The 22,501-nt window shown below is 38.9% G+C and overlaps 1 protein-coding gene across 1 annotated transcript in view; it reads right to left on the bottom strand.

The window, feature by feature from the left end:
• LOC117484802 (citron Rho-interacting kinase) overlaps nucleotides 1-10,265 on the bottom strand; it is a gene marked incomplete in the record, with an annotated part of 91,454 nt that extends 81,189 nt beyond the window's left edge. The window contains 1 exon segment of the mRNA XM_034133238.1: nucleotides 10,014-10,265.
• Between the last annotated feature and the right edge of the window lie 12,236 nt (nucleotides 10,266-22,501).

Genomic DNA, 22,501 nt, shown 5'->3' with positions numbered 1-22,501 from the left:
AGCTAAAGGCGGCTAATGTTGGGCTATAAAGGAACTACAGCACGGTCACATGACTTCACGTCACCACCGCTAAGCTAAAGGTGGCTAATGTTGGGCTATAAAGGAACTACAGCACGGTCACATGACTTCACGTCACCACCGCTAAGCTAAAGGCGACTAATGTTGGGCTATAAAGGAACTACAGCACGGTCACATGACTTCACGTCACCACCGCTAAGCTAAAGGCGACTAATGTTGGGCTATAAAGGAACTACAGCACGGTCACATGACTTCACGTGACCACCGCTAAGCTAAAGGCGGCTAATGTTGGGTGTGATGACGTTTAGTCGTCTTATTTAGATACTTGTTACCAACCACTGTTTTTAAATTCAACAGTAGGGTGTTTACTGACGTATTTTATGTCGTAGAACAAAACGTTTAAATCTCTTCAACTTGTGTTAACCACAGACCTTATTTCAGGCTAACAACCAAAAACATATTCAGAAAACGGAAGTGGTAAAATACTGACTCAATTCACAATTTAGGGACTCATTCCATCGAATTGCTGCCCAGAAGATCACATCAGTAGCATCTGCTTCAAAAACAAAGCCAAGCAGACTGATAAACAAACGGACATCACGAGTCTCCAGAGATGACGCTGGTGCTTGCTAATATTTGCCCAGAAATGTCACTGATGTAATCATTGTGCTTGGAGGGTCATTTGAGGGGTGAGTTGTTCAGTCACACAGCAGGCCTCACAGAATGTGCTGCATCAGAACACTGCCTGGTATTCATGTTATATCAGCGGGACATCATGTAGGAGCAGGTGGCGTCTAACGGGTGACGATTGCATGAGCAGCGTGTTAGCTGAGGTAACATTTATCCTGCAACCTGCTGATCTTCAGCCTGGAAGAACATCACATTAACAGGTGTCTGGTTTAGATAACATGTAAAATTGTTCTGGATCTAAAACCAGTTCGTAAGGTGGGTAGAAAAAACCTGTTAAACCTTGCAGGTGAGATCCCCCAAAGGTTTTCATGAAACCATATTTTGCCGAGGGTTCATTTCTCATGGTGGCTTTTAGAGCTTCAAACCCATTAAGGAATCTCTTACATCTATATGTACTGAGAGACGATTAACCATGTGACTCAAGTCATTTTTTCTTGAACAAGTCGAGTTAATTCAAGTCTATTCCCACCTTAGAACTCTAGTCGTACCGGCGATATCCAGTCTCTATGAAGAGAAATAAAGGTAATGCTAGGATAAAATTCAATATCATGAAATATGTATTTATTCCGAGGATATTAAAGGATTGACTGTTGGTGCTTTTACAAAATTCACACAATGAAACTGATAAACAGTCATTAGTATTGTGGTTATAATGACTAAGTGGCTAGAGGAAAATAGAAAATAACAACAAGAGCAGTCTGGTTAATTCAGAAAAATACATTAAAACCAGGAGAAGACACTTACAGTATGAGAGATTGTGATATATCTATAATTGAAGACAATCTAGTCTCATCTCGATCACTTTTTAAACACTAAAATACTGACAGCAAGACTACACAGTAATCAAACAGATAACTTAAGCAGATAGTTAAGCAATCAATCATCTAAACATGGCAAAGAGGAGATTGACTGCTAGATATCCAATCGTTACAATGCCATTTCCCGCTAATGATACACAGACACTTGTTATGTTATCTTTGCCAATGTAAAACCAATATTCTGATATTTTACATATGAACCAAAAGCATTGCATGGACAGAGACAAGCCATTGGAGTCATTGCAGGTCATCAAATCAGCGAGTCGAGCCTACTGGAGTCCCATTGACCCGAGTCCACACATATCCGTTAACAATACTCCATGATTTAGTGTTGAAAGCATCTTAACAATGAGCTGAACTTCCTCAACAGCCAGCCAGAGTCAGAGTGAGTCTCAGGGTGCCATCCTAGCATGAGGCAGCAGATGGGACTCAGATCTGGCTGTCTTCCTCTCAGGATGAGTGCTATCCGACTGCCCATAATGAGCCGATCCACAGACTGAGCAGCTGGACCCCTCCTGCAATAATGAGCTCCCTGAAAGCAATCAGCAATAACTATTCTCTTAAAGGCTCCAGTGAAATGACAGGGGAAACTGTTTGACGGATACTGGACATGTTCATACTCTGTTCATAACTTATCCTTGTTTCCATCATAAGATACAAGTGTTACTAGCGATTAAATAAGAGTTATCAGGTGATGTAGTCTAAAAGCGATAAACTACATAAAGAGTGGCGTTTGGGGCTGATGCATGAGACTCAAACCACTACCTTACATTTTCATGAAATATGTTTTTCGCTAAACATAAAGGAATTTCTAGTATTGTTGCATTATCCTGAAGAAATTATACTTTAGTTGCCCAGTCACAAAGATTCTACATTAGTTCCCTAAACATTATAATTTAGTTCCCTTAAAGTAAAGATTCTAGTTTTGTTCCCTAAACACCTATCCTAGTTTTGTAACCTAGACACAAAGATTCAAGATTAGTTCCCTACATTTAAAGATTCAATATTAGTTCCCTTAATATTAGGATTCTAGTTTAGTTCCCTGAACGTTAAGATTCAATATTAGTTCCCTAAACGTAAAGATCGTAGTTGAGTTCCCTAAATATTAAGATATTAGTTTAGTTCCCTAAACCTAAACAAATTCTTGTTTGGATTCCTTGGCCTATGATTCTAGTGTGTTGCCTAAATGCAAAGACATTAAAAGGTGGGGTAGGTAAGTTTGGAGAAACCGGCTCGAGTGCGCTAGAATTTGAAAAAACACAGCTGGAAAAAATCTGCCACTTCCTCACAGAGCCCCTCCTCCAACACACATGAACGCGCACATGACCAATGAGGGCACGAGATAAGTTTGTGCACAGATGGAAGGCTGACAGGCAGGTAGGCCATCCAGTTATTTTAGCCGGGCCGGCTAAAATGATTGGTCGTGCTTTTTACAGTACTACGGCTTCCACAGATGAAATATTTTTATGGATTTTTTGTCAAAGCACTTCAGATATTCATTGCTATCGGGATGTTAAGAGCATTCCATGGAATATAACAAAAAGTGTATCTCGAGCCGGTTTCTCAAACTTACCTACCCCACCTTTAAGTTTGTTGCCTAAATTTGCGTTTTTTTTTGCCTGACCCTAAAAAAGTTGTTAAGTCTACAGTATGTTTAACCCTCCTGTTCTGTTTGGGTCAAATCTGACCGATTTACTACTTTCATCAATCATAACTTTTTAGTTTTACATTCAATTGCATTAAGGCTTTATGATATCCTTCACAGTAGACGTTTGAACATATACAATTGCTGATCACCACTTTCATTGAATTTTGGATGATTTAGTCAACTTTGTAACACCCATGGTGTTCCCGGTCAAAAATGACCGCCATAAAGAAAAGGAATTCCGAATTAGTAACCATCCGGATCAGATAAAACACACACAGACACACACACGCACGCACGCACGCACGCACGCACGTGCAATCTTGTATATTTACTGCAGTTGTTCATGTATACCAGTAGTCTGATACAATATGTACAGTTTGAAAGGGTGTTAAATGACATTTGGTGATGATTAATGGTGTTTGTGTTAATGTAATAGCAGTTAAAACAGGACCGGTCAAATTTGACCGCGAACACCAAAGTAAGGGGGGGAAAACGAAGACAATAGGAGGGTTAAAGAGGGACGTTTTAATTCAGTACAAACTCAATGTTTTTAAGTTTCACTTTCACTTCTACACATTTTTTTCCGATATAGGCATGGTAGTGATAACCACTGATAACAGCTAATATCATTCAAAATGGGTGTTCCTTTTTTTAGGCAAGCAATATAATTACAGTCCCTTCAATCAAGAATATTTCGAACAATTGCTGTTTGTTCCTGAGAACAGAAACATTGAGAGGAACATTTGCTCTTTATCGTGGGCTGAATAATGTGATGCTGTGTGAGTCAGAGTGGTTGAAGAGGAGGAGGAAGAGGAAGGAGTTGCATCCCAGTCATGATGTTGTTCTACATTCAGTCTGAAGGTGACCAGAGGCCAGAGGTGAGGCTATAGAGCTGTGGGCGGCGGTGAATCACACACCTGTTGCAACACTACTGGAACAGCTTATTCTCCAAAAACAAGCTCACAACCCCCAACCCCCTTTCAGCTACACTGCAAAAAAAAATCCTAATTTTAAAGAAAATAACTGGACATTTTTATAGTAATTATCATGTTTTTTTAAATAACTTGCAAAATCCTGTAAAATGACAGATATTAAAATCTTAGGTCACAGGCTCCTCCTACAGCGCAACACAATAAAACAGATAATAGTGCAAGTAAATACATAATAGACATAGTGCAGAATAGTCTACAAGTAATTAGAATATTGATATATGAGTTGCAAACAGATGAATGTTATGGATGTTGTTTCTAAGTTCAGGTGTTTAACAGTCTCATGGCCTGTAGGATGAAACTGTCCCTGAGTCAGGTGGTTTTAGTCTAAAGGACAGCTAATCAAATATTAATCGCCAACATGATTTGGGCTTCTTACGATTTAAATGAACATTTTTGAACTGTGGTTTTCAAATTTCGAATGCATGCTTCGCTTAGAAATCCCAAATGTTGTGGCTGCAGAAATATATACAAGAGAGAGCCTGAGCTATCTTCATAATTAAGCAAAAGTAATAATTTATAATTCGAGATTATTGCATGACTAACGGCAAGACGTGTAGTAGCAGGAGCACCACTTCCAGATGCCATGTTGTTGGAGATTAACTCTGAACTGATGTTACGCTACGTTGCAAACGCATTAGGCGCACCCTCGTGTGATTGGCTTACAGACATCTGATTGGCTGAAGACACTCGCCTCTTTAAAACATCTGTGTCTCAAAAATACACACTCACATGCAGAGATTCACAAAAATATGTGTGTGGATGGAGACATTTATATATAAATCCGGAATTACATTTGTGTATCCTAAGTTCTGTGTGCATTTATTTATTTTTGAGACTGATCTGACCCCATAGTGGAACAGCTTATTCTCTAAAAAACAAGCTCACAAACCCCAACCCCCTTTCAGCTAGAGCTGCACAGCTAATCAAATATTAATCGCCAACATGATTTGGGCTTCTCACGATTGAGAAGCCCAAAAAGAGCGGCAAAAAACTGTGGTTTTCAAATTTCGAAAGCATGCTCCGCTTAGAAATCCCTAATGTTGTGGCTGTAGAAATATACAAGAGAGAGAAAACTGGTCAAATGAAAAAGCACAAAATATTGGTAGATTAACGGGAATGTACATGCAGCTCAACATGAAAGTGGAGATGTGCTCTTGTAATTTAATCAGAAGGTTAAAAACTAAATATTCAGCCTTTAATTAATGGATATTGCGATGTGTTGTCTCAGTCCATATTCATCAAAATCATCATGATTATCATTTTGGTTCACTTAAGGAGCCTTACTTTCAGCCCATCCTCTCCACATATACACATATCATCACATAATATTTCATCCCCACTCGACTTAGTCTCAGTCAAAATTCTGAGTAAAAAGTCAAAATTCTGAAAACAAATCAAAATTATGTAAAAAAGTCAAAGTTCTGTAAAAAGTCAGAATTCTGAAAAAAGTCAAAATTCGGAAAAAAAGTCAAAATTCGGAAAAAAATAATATTTCCGGTTATTACCCGTCCCCTTGTGTGTTATGAAGGTTTTTAAGCATGTAAACCGTCTGCAAAGTCACACACCCTCAAAGTACACCCTGTAGCGAGTAAAACTCTAACACAGAAAAGACCTGTCTATGCTGCCCCAGAACGCCTCGTTGGACATTTTCTTTTTCCATTTTTTTCTTCCGGGGCCGGTTGACGTCACTAAGTCCAAATGGACCAATTGGTCCAACCAATCCGCACACACACACACACTCACTCAGCCTGAGCTCTGTGGAGCAACCAGGAAACGACACCAGTAATCCAGCTCACATTGTCCGCTCCTCGAGCCTCAAAGGGCGGAGCAGCGAGCCCCGCAACGTCCCGCCAACCCGGCACCCAGACCCCACGCAGCATTTTCATCTGTTTGTCATTACTGGTGTCATTTTCTGGTTGCTAACAAACGCCATTGTAACACATAATCACTGATGTTCAGCTGGTGGTGGACTCATCAGAACAGAGTGGGCGAGCTGACCAATCAGTTTGGAACATTGAACAATGTAAATCTATTCTAGTAGACCTCAACAATGGAATTATAATCAGTAGAAATGGCCAAGACCTGGGGCCAGGCCATGACATTTCAAATTCTGAAAAAAAGTAACATTTCAAAATTCAGATTTTAACCTCAGAAAAGAAATCACTTTTTGGTCAGATCTCAAGAAAATAAATCACACATTGCCGTAATCTTCTTATATGTACGATATCTGCACGGAAAACAAGTCGCAATAGACTGTGAAGACACTGCCCTAAGGTTTTGAAATACAGTATTAGCAAAACACTGCAGTTAAAATGTAGCTGTCATTCTCTTTTTTCTTTTGGTTCCTTTTGCGAAAAATTGATATCCTTTCATTATTTCAATCAACAAGTATTCTCTATTATATCAGTTTTCTCATAGCAGAAGAGTGCACTTTAATATCTGTTTATTAATCCAAAGTAACATCGCAATATTTATATCAATAGTATGAAGTGCACCAACTGGATAATACAATTTGAAAAGCAGGTTGTATAAGTTGCCTAGAATATGTCAACTACAAAAGTTTTCCAGGAGAGTCACATCTGTTGTTGTTTATTTTAATCTGTTTACCTGTTTGTGGAGGCAGATTAAATTGCTGTTGGGTGCAACAGAGGAAACGAGACACACCTGTGCGCTGTCAAAAAGAAAGAGAGAGGATATGCTCTGCATTACAGACGTGTCGATGAAGGTTTGAGTTGTGATGAGAGCTCCATATCCTCAAGTGTCCTTTTCCCAGAAGCCTCCTTTGAAGGCCCACTGGTCCTCTTTGTCTTTTGCATTTGTGATATAATGATGGAGTGCTTTTCCAAGTGCTCAGCATACTTTTGTAGAGTGTGATATTCTGTCAACGTGAGGTACAGGTGCCACAGCATTCAGCTGTAGAGCCATATTTACCCACTTGTTATCAGTATTATCCTTCCATGCCACTTCAAACATCTACTCTACAATTTAAAGGGAAATAGTGTACCTTTTTCGTCACTACATATACTTTTAAAAGAGGCTCTATTCTGCTTTTTGGGGTGTTCCCTCTCCTGTAGTGTGTTCTATAGGTTTTAGTGCATGTAAATGGTCTGCAAAGGCTCAAACCCCTGTATTCCCCCCTGCCTGAAACGCCTCCATTGGACTCCTTAGTTTACTTCCTGAAAATAGTGTCATCGCTATGTATCGCTATGTATCGCTATGTATCGATATGGCTATGTATCGCTATGTATCGCTATGTATCGCTATGTATCGCTATGTATCACTATGTATCGCTATGTATCGCTATGTATCGCTAATCACTATGTATCGCTATGTATCACTATGTATCGCTAATCGCTATTTATCACTATGTATCGCTAATCACTATGTATCACTATGTATCGCTATGTATCGCTATGTATCGCTATGTATCGCTATGTATCGCTATGTATCGCTAATCACTATGTATCGCTATGTATCGCTATGTATCGCTATGTATCGCTATGTATCGCTAATCACTATGTATCGCTATGTATCGCTATGTATCGCTATGTATCACTTGCGCTTCTATTGGCTAGCGCTCCAACACAATGTACGTGATAGGCTAACGGCCGTCCACACGGCGGCGTGCGTTGAAGCTTCAACGCTTCTGCCCATTCACTTTGAATGGGGTGACGTCACGCTTCGCCGAACTGCATTGTGGGAGCGTCGCTACGCGTTGCTCGCTTCAAAAGTTGAGCAATGTTCAACTTTTGAAGCTTCGACGGAAGCGTCAGCCAATCAAATCATATGGGGAGAATCATGTGATTGGTTGTTGGTTGAGTTTCAGACACGCCCACCTGCAAGCTTCAACGCACGCCGCCGTGTGGACGCTGCGTAAGGGGCGGGACATCTCTAAGCTGAATTCTAACTTTTTCTCAAAATGTTTAATGAATTCAAACCCCAACCACTTAGTACAAATACAATAACGTAAAATGTATTTAGTCGCCTAAGATTTCTTTAGCACATAGGTAATTCGTTATACATTTTAACATGTTTATTTCTATAAACTCATGAGCATATTTCTAGTAAACACAAGATTTAAAGTGGCTATTTTGCAAAATGTTGTGCAGAGAATTGCAGCTTTACAGATCTGTCGATTAAATCAATGAATCAATGAGTTTGTTTAGACCACTGAAGACAGTCCTGCTATTTCCTACCATCCTCCATCCGTCAACACATCCATCTATTAATCATGTTCTGAGTCTCTCCAACTATCTCTTCATTAAGATTCTGTTTTGTTCTGCCTGAGAAGTCAGTTCTGTAATTCCCGATCCAGCTGAAGAGGCAGCAGAAAGAAGCAGAAAGAGTTTCTTCACCTCTCCTCCACCCTTTGAAAAACCTGCTGTTACCATAGAGATACTTTCCTCCAACCACAGTCTTCATCTTGTTACGCTTTTTACAACCGAGAATCTCAAATCCCAGACAACTTAATCCCCTTCCCACCTGAAGGCTTACAGAGAGCATCTGGGAAACCCCTGCTTATAATAGACATCCTGATAAACTTAAAAACCTCCTGATTCTTGGTGTACAATCGTCTGATTTAGCAGAAAAAAAGTCTCATTATGACTATTTAAAATCAATACAGAGGTTGAAGTCCACCCATGAAATTTGATTTTTTTTCTCAGAATTTGGACATTTTTCCTCAGAATTTGGACTTTTCTCAGAATTTAGACTTATTTCAGAATATTTTTCTCAGATTTTTGAAAAAATGTCTCAGTATTTTGGCTTTTTTTGTCAGTATTTTGACTTTTGTCAGAATTGTTTTATGTTTTCTCAGAACTTTTTTCTCAGATTTTTGATATTTTTCAGAATTCTTAATGGGTGTGCACTATCTTGCATCTATGACACCTGCTTTACAATCTGATTCCTCAAGGGGGGGGGGGGGGGGGGGAAGCATGCATTACTCCTATTATGACTAGTTAAAAAAACAGCACAGTTTGAGTTTTTTTCTCAGAATTGTCACTTTATTATTATTATTATTATTATTAAGGCTATTTAAAATCAGCACAGAGGTTTAACTCCACCCCAAAAAGTGATAGGCATCTGTATGAGAGCATGCTACGGGAAAAGAGATGGGGAAACAGAGCATTCAGACTTTTTTCAGATAATTTAGACTTTTTTTCCTCAGAATTTTAATTTTTTTCTCAGAATGTTGACTTTTTTCAGAATGTTGACTTTTTTCTGAATTTTGAGTGGGAGTGCACTATTTTGCATCTATGACACCTGCTTATCATAGACATCCAGATAAACTTCAAAACTTCCCCAGTTTTGGTGTAAAATAATCTGATTCCTCTGCATTTATCTTAATATGACTATTTAAAAAACATCACAGAGTTTGCACTCCACCCCGAGGAGGAAGAGAGATGGGAAAAAAGAGCATTCTCACTTTTTTCTCAGAATTGTGACTTTTTTTCTCAGAATTTTGACTTTTGTTCTCAGAATTTTGACTACCATCTAATTCCTCTAGGAAAGAAAAGCATGCATTTCTCCTATTATGACTATTTTAAAAACAGCACAGAGTTTGCACTCCACCCCGAGGAGTGATAGGCATCTGTATGAGAGCAGGCTACAGGATGAGAGCTGGGCAAACACAGCATTTCAGTGTCGTGACCGAGAACAGAGAAACAGCCGCTGCATAAAAACTACCAACGCGATCTCATCACTCTGTAAACCCTCCGCTGCTCTGTCAGTCAATCTCCAACATGCTGACATGGAGGAAACAACAACAATGCAGGACAACTCACACGTCCCCCCCCCCCCTCCTTTCTTTCTCTATCTGAATAATAAGTAGAATATCACAGCACTTACTCAGAGACTGCTACAGCTGACAGCTTTTCTCCGAAGCTACTCAGATACGGCACCTCCTCGTCCAGTAAGCCCGATCATGTGGGGTCTCCCTGGGAAGCCACCAGCCAGAATGAGAGCTTCGCTGGTTCATCAAATTCGGGGATGTCATCCTCACTGAGGGGGAGAGTGGGGGGTGGGAGAGAGAGAGAGAAAGGGAGAGAGAGATGTGTTGTGGCAGAGATTACAGAGCGAGTGGAGGAGAGACAGAGGAATGGTATTGTAGAGAAATGCAGCAGATCACATACTGTAGAGCGAGAGGAAGATCCCACCTCTCTCTCTCTCTCTCTTCTCCTCTCTCTCTCTCTCTCTCTCTCTCTCTCTCTCTCTCTCTCTCTCTCTCAATACAATACAAAGGGGCTTTATTGGCATGACCACATGTTAAACATAGTATTGCCAAAGCATTCCGCACAAGGCGTTGTAACAGAACAAAACAAAAATCAACACTAAACATAAATGTCAACAATACATGACACCAGAACACATACTGTATACATACTGTACTGCCAACAACGTGCAAATACATATATATATACATCTCTCTCTCTCTCTCTCTTTCTCTCTCTCTCTCTCTCTCTCTCTCTCTCTCTCTCTCTCTCTCTCTCCTCTCTCTCTCTCTCTCTCTCCCCTTCCTCCTTCCTCCTCTCCTCGTACTGCAGCAGCCGTCACTAATCACACTGATTTATGCTGTTTGACACTCAGCTCACAAACTACTGAACATGAAGTCTACTCTAATCGTGCGGCTCATCAGAGACTCACCACAATAACCCGTTACACACCTCCATGACGAGCAGAAGAGGCTGTGATGAAGAAGAGGAGGAAGAGGTATTACAGTAAGATTCATCTGCAAATGAAGGCTGTATATGTGTAATGTGATGCTTTTCATATATAGCAACAATACTGAAATGTATTTCAAATGCATGTAAACAGAGGTGCAAGAAGTATTCAGATCTTGTAGTAAAAGTAGAAGTACTCAGATCTTGTAGTAAAAGTAGAAGTACTCAGATCTTGTACTTGAGTAAAAGTAGAAGTACTCAGATCTTGTACTTGAGTAAAAGTAGAAGTACTCAGACTTTGTACTTGAGTAAAAGTAGAAGTACTCAGATCTTGTACTTGAGTAAAAGTAGAAGTACTCAGATCTTGTACTTGAGTAAAAGTAGAAGTACTCAGATCTTGTACTTGAGTAAAAGTAGAAGTACTCAGACTTTGTACTTGAGTAAAAGTAGAAGTACTCAGATCTTGTACTTGAGTAAAATTAGAAGTACTCAGATCTTGTACTTGAGTAAAAGTAGAAGTACTCAGACTTTGTACTTGAGTAAAAGTAGAAGTACTCAGATCTTGTACTTGAGTAAAATTAGAAGTACTCAGATCTTGTACTTGAGTAAAATTAGAAGTACTCAGATATTGTACTTGAGTAAAAGTAGAAGTACTCAGATCTTGTACTTGAGTAAAAGTAGAAGTACCAGAGTGTAGGAATACTCTGTTTCAGTAAAAGTCCTGCATTCAAAATGTTCCTCAAGTAAAAGTATAAAAGTATTATCATCAAAATATAGTTAAAGTAGCGACAGTGAAAGTAGTCATTGTGCAGATTGGTCCATTTCAGAATAATATATATGATATGTTTTATAATGATTGATCATTAAAGTGTTCTCAAAGCTGGTAAAGGTGCAGCTAGTTTGAATGACTTTGTATACTGCAGGGTAGCTTGTGGATTTACTCCAGGTGGAACTAAAGTCTGATTTAACACTTGATTAGATTTCACATCATTAATTAATAAAGGTTCATCTTCTTCTTCTTCTTCTATTACCGCCCCAGTTTAAACAGAAGTACACACCATGTCATGTCACAACCTAACAAGGCCTCCAGAGTCCAGGCTCACCTCAGGTTTCTAGTTGTAATGCTACTGTGAGCCAAGTGACACGTCACCGTGATACTGCACACATATAGTGACAGATCACACACACACACACACACACACACACACACACACACACACCACACACACACACACACACACACACACACACACACACACACACACACACACACACACAAACACACACACACACACACACACACACACACACACACACACACACACAGATGGTTGGCAGGCATCAGTACATCAGCGCAGAAGTACAGACCAAATGTACGAGGAGAGTTACAGTAAACAGAGGCAGACGTTGACACTACAAAAAAACTAACTAATAGATATCAACATGAAACTTGCTGAGATGATTACTGACACTAAGAGAACAACTTTTTGTATTGCAAGTTTTCGGACATATCTCATTTAAATATGCAAATGAGGCATTATCGTGTCAACTATGTGATTGTTTGCATACATTTCGTGAACAGAGAGTTACAGTAATCAGAGGCAGACGCTACTACAGGTGAATGGGGTAAAGAAAAGAACTAATAGATATCAACATGAAACTTCCTGAGTTGAACACTGACACTAAGAGAATAAGTTATTGTATTGCAAGTTTTCCGATATATTCCATTTAAATATGCAAATGAGGCCTTATCGTGTCAAGTGCTTGTTTGCACATTTCAAGAACCAAAATGTGAACATTGGTGTACGTCATGTTTAAAAAATACTGTTTTATTTTGTTGACAAAGGTCTTTACAGAAGGATATCTCTTTGTATCATTCCATAGATCAATTGTATGCATTTTTTGAGTTTTAAAGTGTTTCTAAATGAGTGTGTGTTTGGTGTCAGCTTCTGTAAAAAGCTTCAGGATATAGAGAGGAATGAGTGTGTAGAGTTTGGTGTGTGAGAGCTAATGAAGTGGAGATTTCTGCTGAGAGAGGAGGAGATAAACAGCCTTTAAACGGTTTGTATTATAAAAGCCCATTCAAGAGACTACAGCTGAATAAGATAAACTTCTTTAAATAATAAACAACACAATGTTCCCAGGTAATTACTCGTATGAAGACAATTAAGTTTGGTATTTCATGTTTTCTGAAATGTTGTGTTTAAATATGCAAATGAGGCATTATGTAGTGATAAACCTTGGTGAATTCAGGAGATATTTACAGACACAAATAGACAAAGTTAGTCAAATTAATAACGGGATGTTTTCTTTCTAATAGTCTGTGAAGAAGACATGTTAGGGAAGTCCAAAAACCCAATATCAACAAGTTTTTACCTGCAGTTTCTCACCTTTAAACCTGTAAAAGTCATGTAAAAACCTTTGCTTGGTTGTATAACAATAAAGAGTAATGTGTAAGTAAAGTATACCCGATAGACTGAATATATAAAAGGTATACAGCCCCATAAACGGTCCAGGAAACAGACGAAACCTCCACTATCTCACCTCCATCTTCACCACAGTCATGTTTGATGGAGGCAAACAGATGCTGTAATCTGAAGAGAGATCTGTGTCTGGACAAATCATCAATCAATCAATGTTTATTTATATAGCCCAATATCACAAATGTTACATTTGTCTCAGTGGACTTCACAGTGTGTACAGAATATCAGTATGGCAATACGACACCCTCTGTCCTTAGACCCTCACATCGTACAAGGAAACACTTCCAGAGAAACCCCCACAGTTTAAAGGGAACATGGGAGAAACCTCAGGGAGAGCAACAGAGGAGGGATCCCTCTCCCAGGACGGACAGACGTGCAATAGATGCCGTGTGTAAATCGAAGAGATAATACATTTACAACATAGGTAGACCAAATGTTTGGAAATGCATGTGTCTATAATAAGAAGATGAATCCACGAGGATGTCAACAATCCTGTGGGAGCCATCAGGGAAGCAGCACGATGAGAGTCAGGCAGGACCACAGTGACAGGTTCAGCCACGACTCGAAGTCCAGGACTCAAATCCAGAACTCAGGATAGAGGATCCAGGACTCAGGATAGAGGATCCAGGACACAGGATAGAGGATCCAGGACACAGGATAGAGGATCCAGGACTCAGGATAGAGGATCCAGGACTCAGGATAGAGGATCCAGGACTCAGGATAGAGGATCCAGGACACAGGATAGAGGATCCAGGACTCAGGATAGAGGATCCAGGACTCAGGATAGAGGATCCAGGACTCAGGACCGCAGCAACAGGATCAGCCACGACTCAGGATCCCGGCGTAGATAGACACCCAAAAGACATTTGGGGAAAGCTGGGTTATTGGGAACATGAGAGTACACAGGTACAGACAGATAGAAGGAAGAAGTGAGGTGTCCCCCGACAGTCTAAGCCTATAGCAGCTAAACTAACGTGTCTACGTACATACACTCCCTTAGGATAGGTTGAGGGAACATTTTTACACAAACACTCGTTTAAACATTTAACACACACACACACACACACACACACACACACACACACACACACACACACACACACACACACACACACAAAGACATAGAGGCCAAGGATGAGGTCGTCACCACAGAAACCGAGCATTCAGAGCGAGAGAAGATCAAATCTGTCCAGGGAAAAGCTCAGAGCTCAGAGAGAAGTGATGGTAACACTTTCTATGAGGTCTAGATCTACAATGCATTATAAACACATACTTAAAATCTGCTTAAATCACTGTATAATTATATATATGAACACTCATACATATTATTTTATAAAACATATTTGTACAGCTATGGGAACTACAAAAAGAAACATTGGCGAGTGATGTTAGCAGCAACGAGGAAGTATTTTGATGCTTCCCAGAATAATGAATACTAAGACACCACTGTAAATATTATAATATACATGTTACATACAGTATTTCACTATGTGCACATTTTTGTTTTAACTTCTTAGGTTTGTATAAATATTTCTATTGTATTTATTGTATTTTTTATTGGACATTTTACGTTTATTTTATGATTTTCTTGTATTTAATATTAATCTTTAATCTGTATATGATATATTTTCTTGGACATTTACTCTTACTTCTTATGTTTAAATAAATATCTTTATTTTTGTAATTGCACATTATCACTTATATCCTTTTGTTTGTATATATATATTATTATTATTTTGTATTATCTTTTATTTTATTTTATTGTAAAATGTAGGAAATGTCACAAAACCCAATTTACCTAATAAATACATTCATAATAAAATGCTTTGTATTATGTTATGATGATTGTTTTAAATCATATAAACATTTATGAGTGCTTATAATTATACAGAACAGATGATAACGTGTTATAAGTACGTTTATAATGCATTATCGACTTAGTTTCACTCAAATAACCCTGAGAGAGAAGGGTCTGCTTTTAGAGAATGCCGTTACATAATGCAGCGTGATTTCTTGTCAGCATTTTGAGCATCTATAATAAATGCAACGGTAAAACTAGACCAGCTACTGTGCCTAAGATGGAAAAAACAATAATTTTAAATCAGTCTGCGTGCATTTACTTATACTACATAAAGGATACTTAGTCACAAGTGAAAGAAATACAGTTAAACCTCTGAAAACGGGTCATATTTAATGTAATATCTGAGTTGTTATGATTTAATGAAGTCGGTCTCATGTTGGCAGTGATTTGGAGCATTGGGTTGCATCATACTGATGTTACCTAGCAACAAGCTACTGTGTGTCCATGGCAAATCCCAGCTGATCTCTGAAGTCGGATCTCACTGTAATGAAATGCAAGCAGAGGTGGGAAGTAACTAAGTACATTTACTCAAGTGCTGTACTTGAGGACAATTTTGAGGTACTTCTACTCCACTACATGTGCTATCTGTATTATTATGTTGCATTGTTAGAGAAGCCTGTGACATAAGATTTTCAACGACATAATTACTCTGTAGCTATGTTAGTTTGACAATAAAGAACCTTGAACCTTGAACCCTTGAACCTTTAGTTACTTCACAGATGTGGATGAATGATGTGAAATATAATCAAGTGTTAGTGTAGGTGTTTAGTTCCACCTGGAGTAAATCCACAAGCTACCCTGCAGTATACAAAGTCATTCAAACTAGCTGCACCTTTACCAGCTTTGAGAACACTTTCATGATCAATCATTATAAAACATATCATATATATTATTCTGAAATGGACCAATCTGCACAATGACTACTTTTACTGTCGCTACTTTCACTATATTTTGATGAGAATACTTTTATACTTTTACTTGAGGAACATTTTGAATGCAGGACTTTTACTGTAACAGAGTATTCCTACACTCTGGTACTTTTACTTTTACTCAAGTACAAGATCTGAGTACTTCTACTTTTACTCAAGCACAAGATCTGAGTACTTCTACTTTTACTCAAGCAAAAGATCTGAGTACTTCTACTTTTACTCAAGTACAAGATCTGAGTACTTCTACTTTTACTCAAGTACAAGATCTGAGTACTTCTACTTTTACTCAAGTACAAGATCTGAGTACTTCTACTTTTACTCAAGTACCAAGATCTGAGTACTTCTACTTTACTCAAGTACAAGATCTGAGTACTTCTACTTTTACTCCAAGTACAAGATCTGAGTACTTCTACTTTACTGAAGTACAAGATCTGAGTACTTTCTACTTTTACTGAAGACAGACCTGAGTACTTCTACTTTTACTGAAGACAAGATCTGAGTACTTCTACTTTTACTTCAAGAACAAGACCTGAGTACTTCTACTTTTACTGAAGTACAAGATCTGAGTACTTCTACTTTTACTCAAGTACCAAGACCTGAGTACTTCTACTTTACTGCAAGTACAAGATCTGAGTACTTCTACTTTTACTCAAGTACAAGATCTGAGTACTTCTACTTTTACTCAAGTACAAGATCTGAGTACTTCTACTTTTACTCAAGAACACGACCCTCAAGTACAAGATCTGAGTACTTCTACTTTTACTCAAGACAAGACCCTGAGTACTTCTACTTTTACTGAAGTACAAGATCTGAGTACTTCTACTTTTACTCAAGCACAATATCTGAGTACTTCTACTTTTACTCAAGCACAAGATCTGAGTACTTCTACTTTTACTCAAGCACAAGATCTGAGTACTTCTACTTTTACTCAAGCACAATATCTGAGTACTTCTACTTTTACTCAAGCACAAGATCTGAGTACTTCTACTTTTACTCAAGCACAATATCTGAGTACTTCTACTTTACTCAAGCACAAGATCTGAGTACTTCTACCTTTTACTCAAGTACAAGATCTGAGTACTTCTACTTTTACTCAAGCACAAGTATCTGAGTACTTCTACTTTTACTTCCCAATCAAGCACAAGATCTGAGTACTTCTACTTTTACTCAAGCACAAGATCTGAGTACTTCTACTATTACTCAAGCACAAGATCTGAGTACTTCTACTGTACTTTTACTCAAGCACAAGATCTGAGTACTTCTACTTTTATTCAAGCACAAGATCTGAGTACTTCTACTTTTACTCAAGCACAAGATCTGAGTACTTCTACTTTTACTCAAGCACAAGATCTGAGTACTTCTACTTTTACTCAAGCACAAGATCTGAGTACTTCTACTTTTACTCAAGCACAAGATCTGAGTACTTCTACTTTTACTCAAGCACAAGATCTGAGTACTTCTACTTTTACTCAAGCACAAGATCTGAGTACTTCTACTTTTACTCAAGCACAAGATCTGAGTACTTCTACTTTTACTCAAGCACAAGATCTGAGTACTTCTACTTTTACTCAAGCACAAGATCTGAGTACTTCTACTTTTACTCAAGCACAAGATCTGAGTACTTCTCCAAATATTTGCAGACACTTTGATGGATCTAAATAACCTCACATGATAATTCCTCCACAGCGGCCTCAGCCCTCCTGATTTACCCAGAAGCTCCGGTGTAAAAACACTGCCCTCCACTGGCAAAACGTTAAATAATGTACACACCTTGAGTTACGTGATGCTGGTGTGAGGTCGGGGGTATCAGAGAGAAACACTGCGAGGTCTGAAGGCTTCTGTTACATAACAACAGTTACATAACAATAATACAAGTGAAGACGCTGCTCTACAGACTGACAGGAATAGGGAGAGGAACTCAGGAGGGATTTAAGGTTGCTTTCTCATTTGGTTAATCACTCAGCTCCAGTCTAAGTATGTTTTACTGTGTAAGGGGAACAGTAGTACAGTATACGTCCACCTTTGTATATTCACAGCTTGCAAGATAAACCTCTTTTAATAATAAACACGTATCCGTATGAAGACAATTAAGTTTGGTATTTCAAGATTTAATTAGACCCAAAATATGTCAGTATTTTCATTATTTTATTTTCTATTATTATCCGCTTTAATATGATTTGTATTTATATTTAAATATTTAGTTTTATTTTATTTTAAATATTTTATTTGGTAGTTTTTAAATTACTCGGGGCATTTTTTGTATTTCTTTATTTATATATGTGTTTCCCCGTCTTGATAGAAAAGCTTTGTAATTTAAGGTAATACAATAAGGCATGTTGCTTTCCCTTGTTATTTCATCCTGTGTGTTGAAATATAAGTTTGTATACGGACAAACAAGGTCAATAAATAAATGTGTTAATTAAAGGAAAAGTGGGCGTAGTCCCTCACAGATTTTCAATCATATTTTTGGTTTTGTTTACAATCAATCATGAGCACAATGAGTTTTTGTTTGGTTATAAACACTGGTGTTACACACGATCAACACAGATATTGAAATATATATATATAGGAATCTGAACAATACATAATGTCCTCTTATGATAACAAATTGTGTACCCAACGTAAGCATCCTAATGATAATTGAGAAACAGTTGTGTAGTCTTTATAACACTGACAGTTACCCAGAATACTTTGCAGTCTAAATGGGCTGCTGAATGTTGACCCTTCACTTTAGGGGCTGTGCGTGTAATACCTCTTCTTTCCCACAGAGGGAGCCATAGTCTATATTAAAGAGCCATGAGGGAGAGATTGTAATGTTGATCTAAATCCAAAGAGGACATGTGTGTTCATTTCCACTCTGACAAGGAGCTAATTGCGAATCCTAAAGGGGACAAAACATGTCTTTTATCTACAGGAAGAAAAGTAACATTACATTTCGTTGTTTTACATATTTCTCTTTAGATGAGATTAGATTAGAAGCATTTATTGTCATTATACAAGTACAACGAGAAGAGTAGAGCTACTAGTGATAGGAATTATGGATCTTATGGCTCCGTTCCTTTCCGAGAGCCGTTCAAAAGAGCCGTTTTTTTTAAGTGGCAGTGGAGATTATTTGTTGACTCTGCTTTAAATGATATTTTGGCTTTACAAATGTTGCACTCCGCTTTATCATTGCCTAGGTTTTTGTTGAAGTGCATCCAAATGCTGCTGCGTTTTCGCATTTGGCTCATCTTTTCACCCGAAAAACACGTCGTCTACCTGTACCACTGAAGAACGGCTCTCACCAAGTACGACTCGGTTCCCTTCGTTCGTACCAAAGAGCCGTTCAAAAGAATCGGATCGTTCGTGAACGTAACATCACTAAGAGCTACTCCTTTTAAGGAACATTCAGAAAAGACAACATGCAACAAAGACACGCAGCTTTCATACAACATAAAGTGCAGGAAATAATCCAGTTAGTATAGTGTAGTAAATATGTTTGTGTGTATAATAAATTATATATATTGGAAGGAAGGAGGAAGACTAAGCGGTATTAGTGCAAGAGTTCAGTGTTACGCAGCGTCTACACGGCAGCGTCGGGTTGAAGCTTGCCGGCGGGCCCGCCCCGGACACACAAGCACGCGGTATGATTGGCTAGAGCTTGTACTGGCATATGATTTGATTGGCTGGCGCTTCCGTCGAAGCTTCAAAAGATTAACTTTTCTCAACTTTTGAAGCGAGCAACGCGAGCAAAGCGAAGCGACGCTCCCACAATGCAGTTCGGCAAAGCCTGACGTCACCCCACTCAAAGTGAATGGGAAGAAGCGTTGAAGCTTCAACGCATGCCGCCGTGTGGACGGGCCGTTAGATTGCTTTGGGGAGGAAACTGTCTTTGAGTCTGTTCTTTAATGCAATATTAAAGACAAATAAGTAAAACAACAAAATGTAAGTAGTGTTGCATTTTATTGTTTTACTTATTTGTCTTTATTTGTATTCTAGTATTCGTAATGTGTGCTTTTCTTCTTACGGTACGTCCACACGGCAGCGTCGCGTTGAAGCTTGCCGGTGGGCGTGTCTGGCGTGCGACCAACAACCAATCACATGAATCTCCCGCCCCGGACACACAAGCACGAGGTTTGATTGGCTAGAGCTTGTACTGGCTTATGATTTGATTGGCTGGCGCTTCCGTCTACGCTTGAAAAGTTGAACTTTTCTCAACTTTCAAAGCGAGCAACAGAGGCAAAGCGACGCGACGGAACCACAATGCAGTTCAGCAAAGCCTGACGTCACCCCATTCAAAGTGAATGGGAAGCGTCTCTTTTGATTCACGCGACGCCGCCGTGTGGACGGGCCGTTATTGTTCATATGTTAGCTCCTTTTGTATTATTGCATGCCTTTTTTTGTACCTGCAATGCCACTTTTGCTGTATCACTGTACATTTCCCCGCTGTGGGACTAATAGAGGATTTCTGATTCAAGCAAGTTGAGTTTTGTGACAGTTGCTCTATTTGAGAATAAATACAAATATTAATAAATAAATAAAAATGGAATAAAAAATATTATAAGTAAGAAACAACATATATATAATAAAGTAAAAATAGAATAGAATAGAATAAAGACATGTCTAATAAAACTGAATAAGGACATTAAATATATATAACAAAGATATTTATATATACGTAATAGGGTTAAAGTATATGTGTGCACATTGTACTCCAATATATAACATGTATAAAAACCCTAAAGGTTGTTGTTGTTGTTGTTGTCTTGTATTTCCATCAACTCAATCCCAGAAGCCTTACACTAATAAGGATAATGCAGGCTGCTCAATTCACTCAGCTTAACGGTTTATCAATGTGAACAAAAAATGTTTTTATACAAACATATTTATATACGTAAGAGGTAAAAGTGTATTCGTGCACATGGTACTATTATATATAAAATGTACATAAAGGGTTCAAAAACAGAGGTTGTTGTTGATGTTGTTTCCTTGTATTTTCAATGATCTCACCCCCAAAAGCTTTACACTAATAAGGATAATGCAGGCTGCTCAATTCACTCAGCTTAACGGTTTATCAATGTGAGGGGGGGGGGGGGGGGGGGGGGTTGCATTGATGTGTTTTTAGGAAATCACCCATTAGCCAGTGGGTGTACTGTCAGAAGAGCCTTCATGTTTAAAGCCCCAACAGACTGAGGCCTGTACTACGAATCCAGTTCAACAGACCCTGGATATGTTTGAGTTATCTGGCTTAAAGGTGGGGTATGTCATTTATTTCAGAAACACTTTTTGTTATATTCCATGGAATGCTCTTAACATCCCGATAGCAATGAATATATTAAATGCTTTGACAATAAATACATTACAAAATATCATCTGTGGAAGCCGTAGTACTGTAAAAAGCACGACCAATCATCTGAGCCGGCCCGGCTAAAATAACTGGATGGCCTACCTGCCTGTCAGCCTTCCATCTCGTGCACAAACTTATCTCGTGCCCTCATTGGTCATGTGCGCGTTCGTGTGTGTTGGAGGAGGGGCTCTGTAAGGAAGTCTGAAGGAAGAGGCAGATTTTTTTCGGCTGCGTATTTTCAAATTCTAGCGCACTCGAGCTGGTTTCTCCAAAATGACATACCCCACCTTTAACTAACCCAAAACAAACGTGATCTCGCTAAGCGGTCCTACGACGCTGGTTATCAACTCGGTAACTCAAGCCAGGGTTTCTCTCTCCGGCTGAGTGCGTGTTCACATGAAAGGGGCGGGGTTAGCAACATTTGACCAATCACAAACATGGACAAGCGTACTGACAGCGCAGCGTCATACTTCCTGAATGAAAAGTCAACTATAATATTAGAGAAATATGAAGAAGTTAAACTTTAAACATCTCCGGAGCAGGTTAGCCGTTCAGCATAAGTTACCATGGAGATCTACCCCGGTAAGAAGTGAACCAGCGTCGTAGGAGCAGAAACCCAGAGTTTACCCTGAAAATCCGGCTTCGTAGTACAGGCCTCTGGAATACTTGACCTGCTGCTATTAGATCCCTGTCATCATTGGGCATGTTTAAGCATTATCATCTCACTTTCTGCTCTGCTCTTGTTATTGATGAACCTGATCTATTAGACACTGCTGTCTATCAAATTATAATGATTGTATGTATTACTTGCTGAATTTTACGTAACAGACTGTACGTGGTTTGTCCTTGTTTGTCATGCTTTGCTTTTTGTTATTTTGTTCATGTATGTCTGTAACACGTTGCTTTTGTCGGGACCCCCTTGAAAACGAGATGGGATTTATCCTAATAATTGCATTTCTATAGACCCCCCCTGAAGCCTTGGACAGAGCAGCAGCTGTGACCCACTTCCTTTGTGCTTCATCAGCTCAGGAGGCTTTGTTTGTAATCATCAGAGGAGAAGACCCTCCCCCAATATCC

Source organism: Trematomus bernacchii, unplaced genomic scaffold, assembly GCF_902827165.1.
Source record: "Trematomus bernacchii unplaced genomic scaffold, fTreBer1.1, whole genome shotgun sequence".
NCBI lineage: Eukaryota > Metazoa > Chordata > Actinopteri > Perciformes > Nototheniidae > Trematomus > Trematomus bernacchii.
The sequence above is the reverse complement of the archived record's forward strand: the minus strand, read 5'-3'. Positions and strand labels throughout refer to the sequence as shown.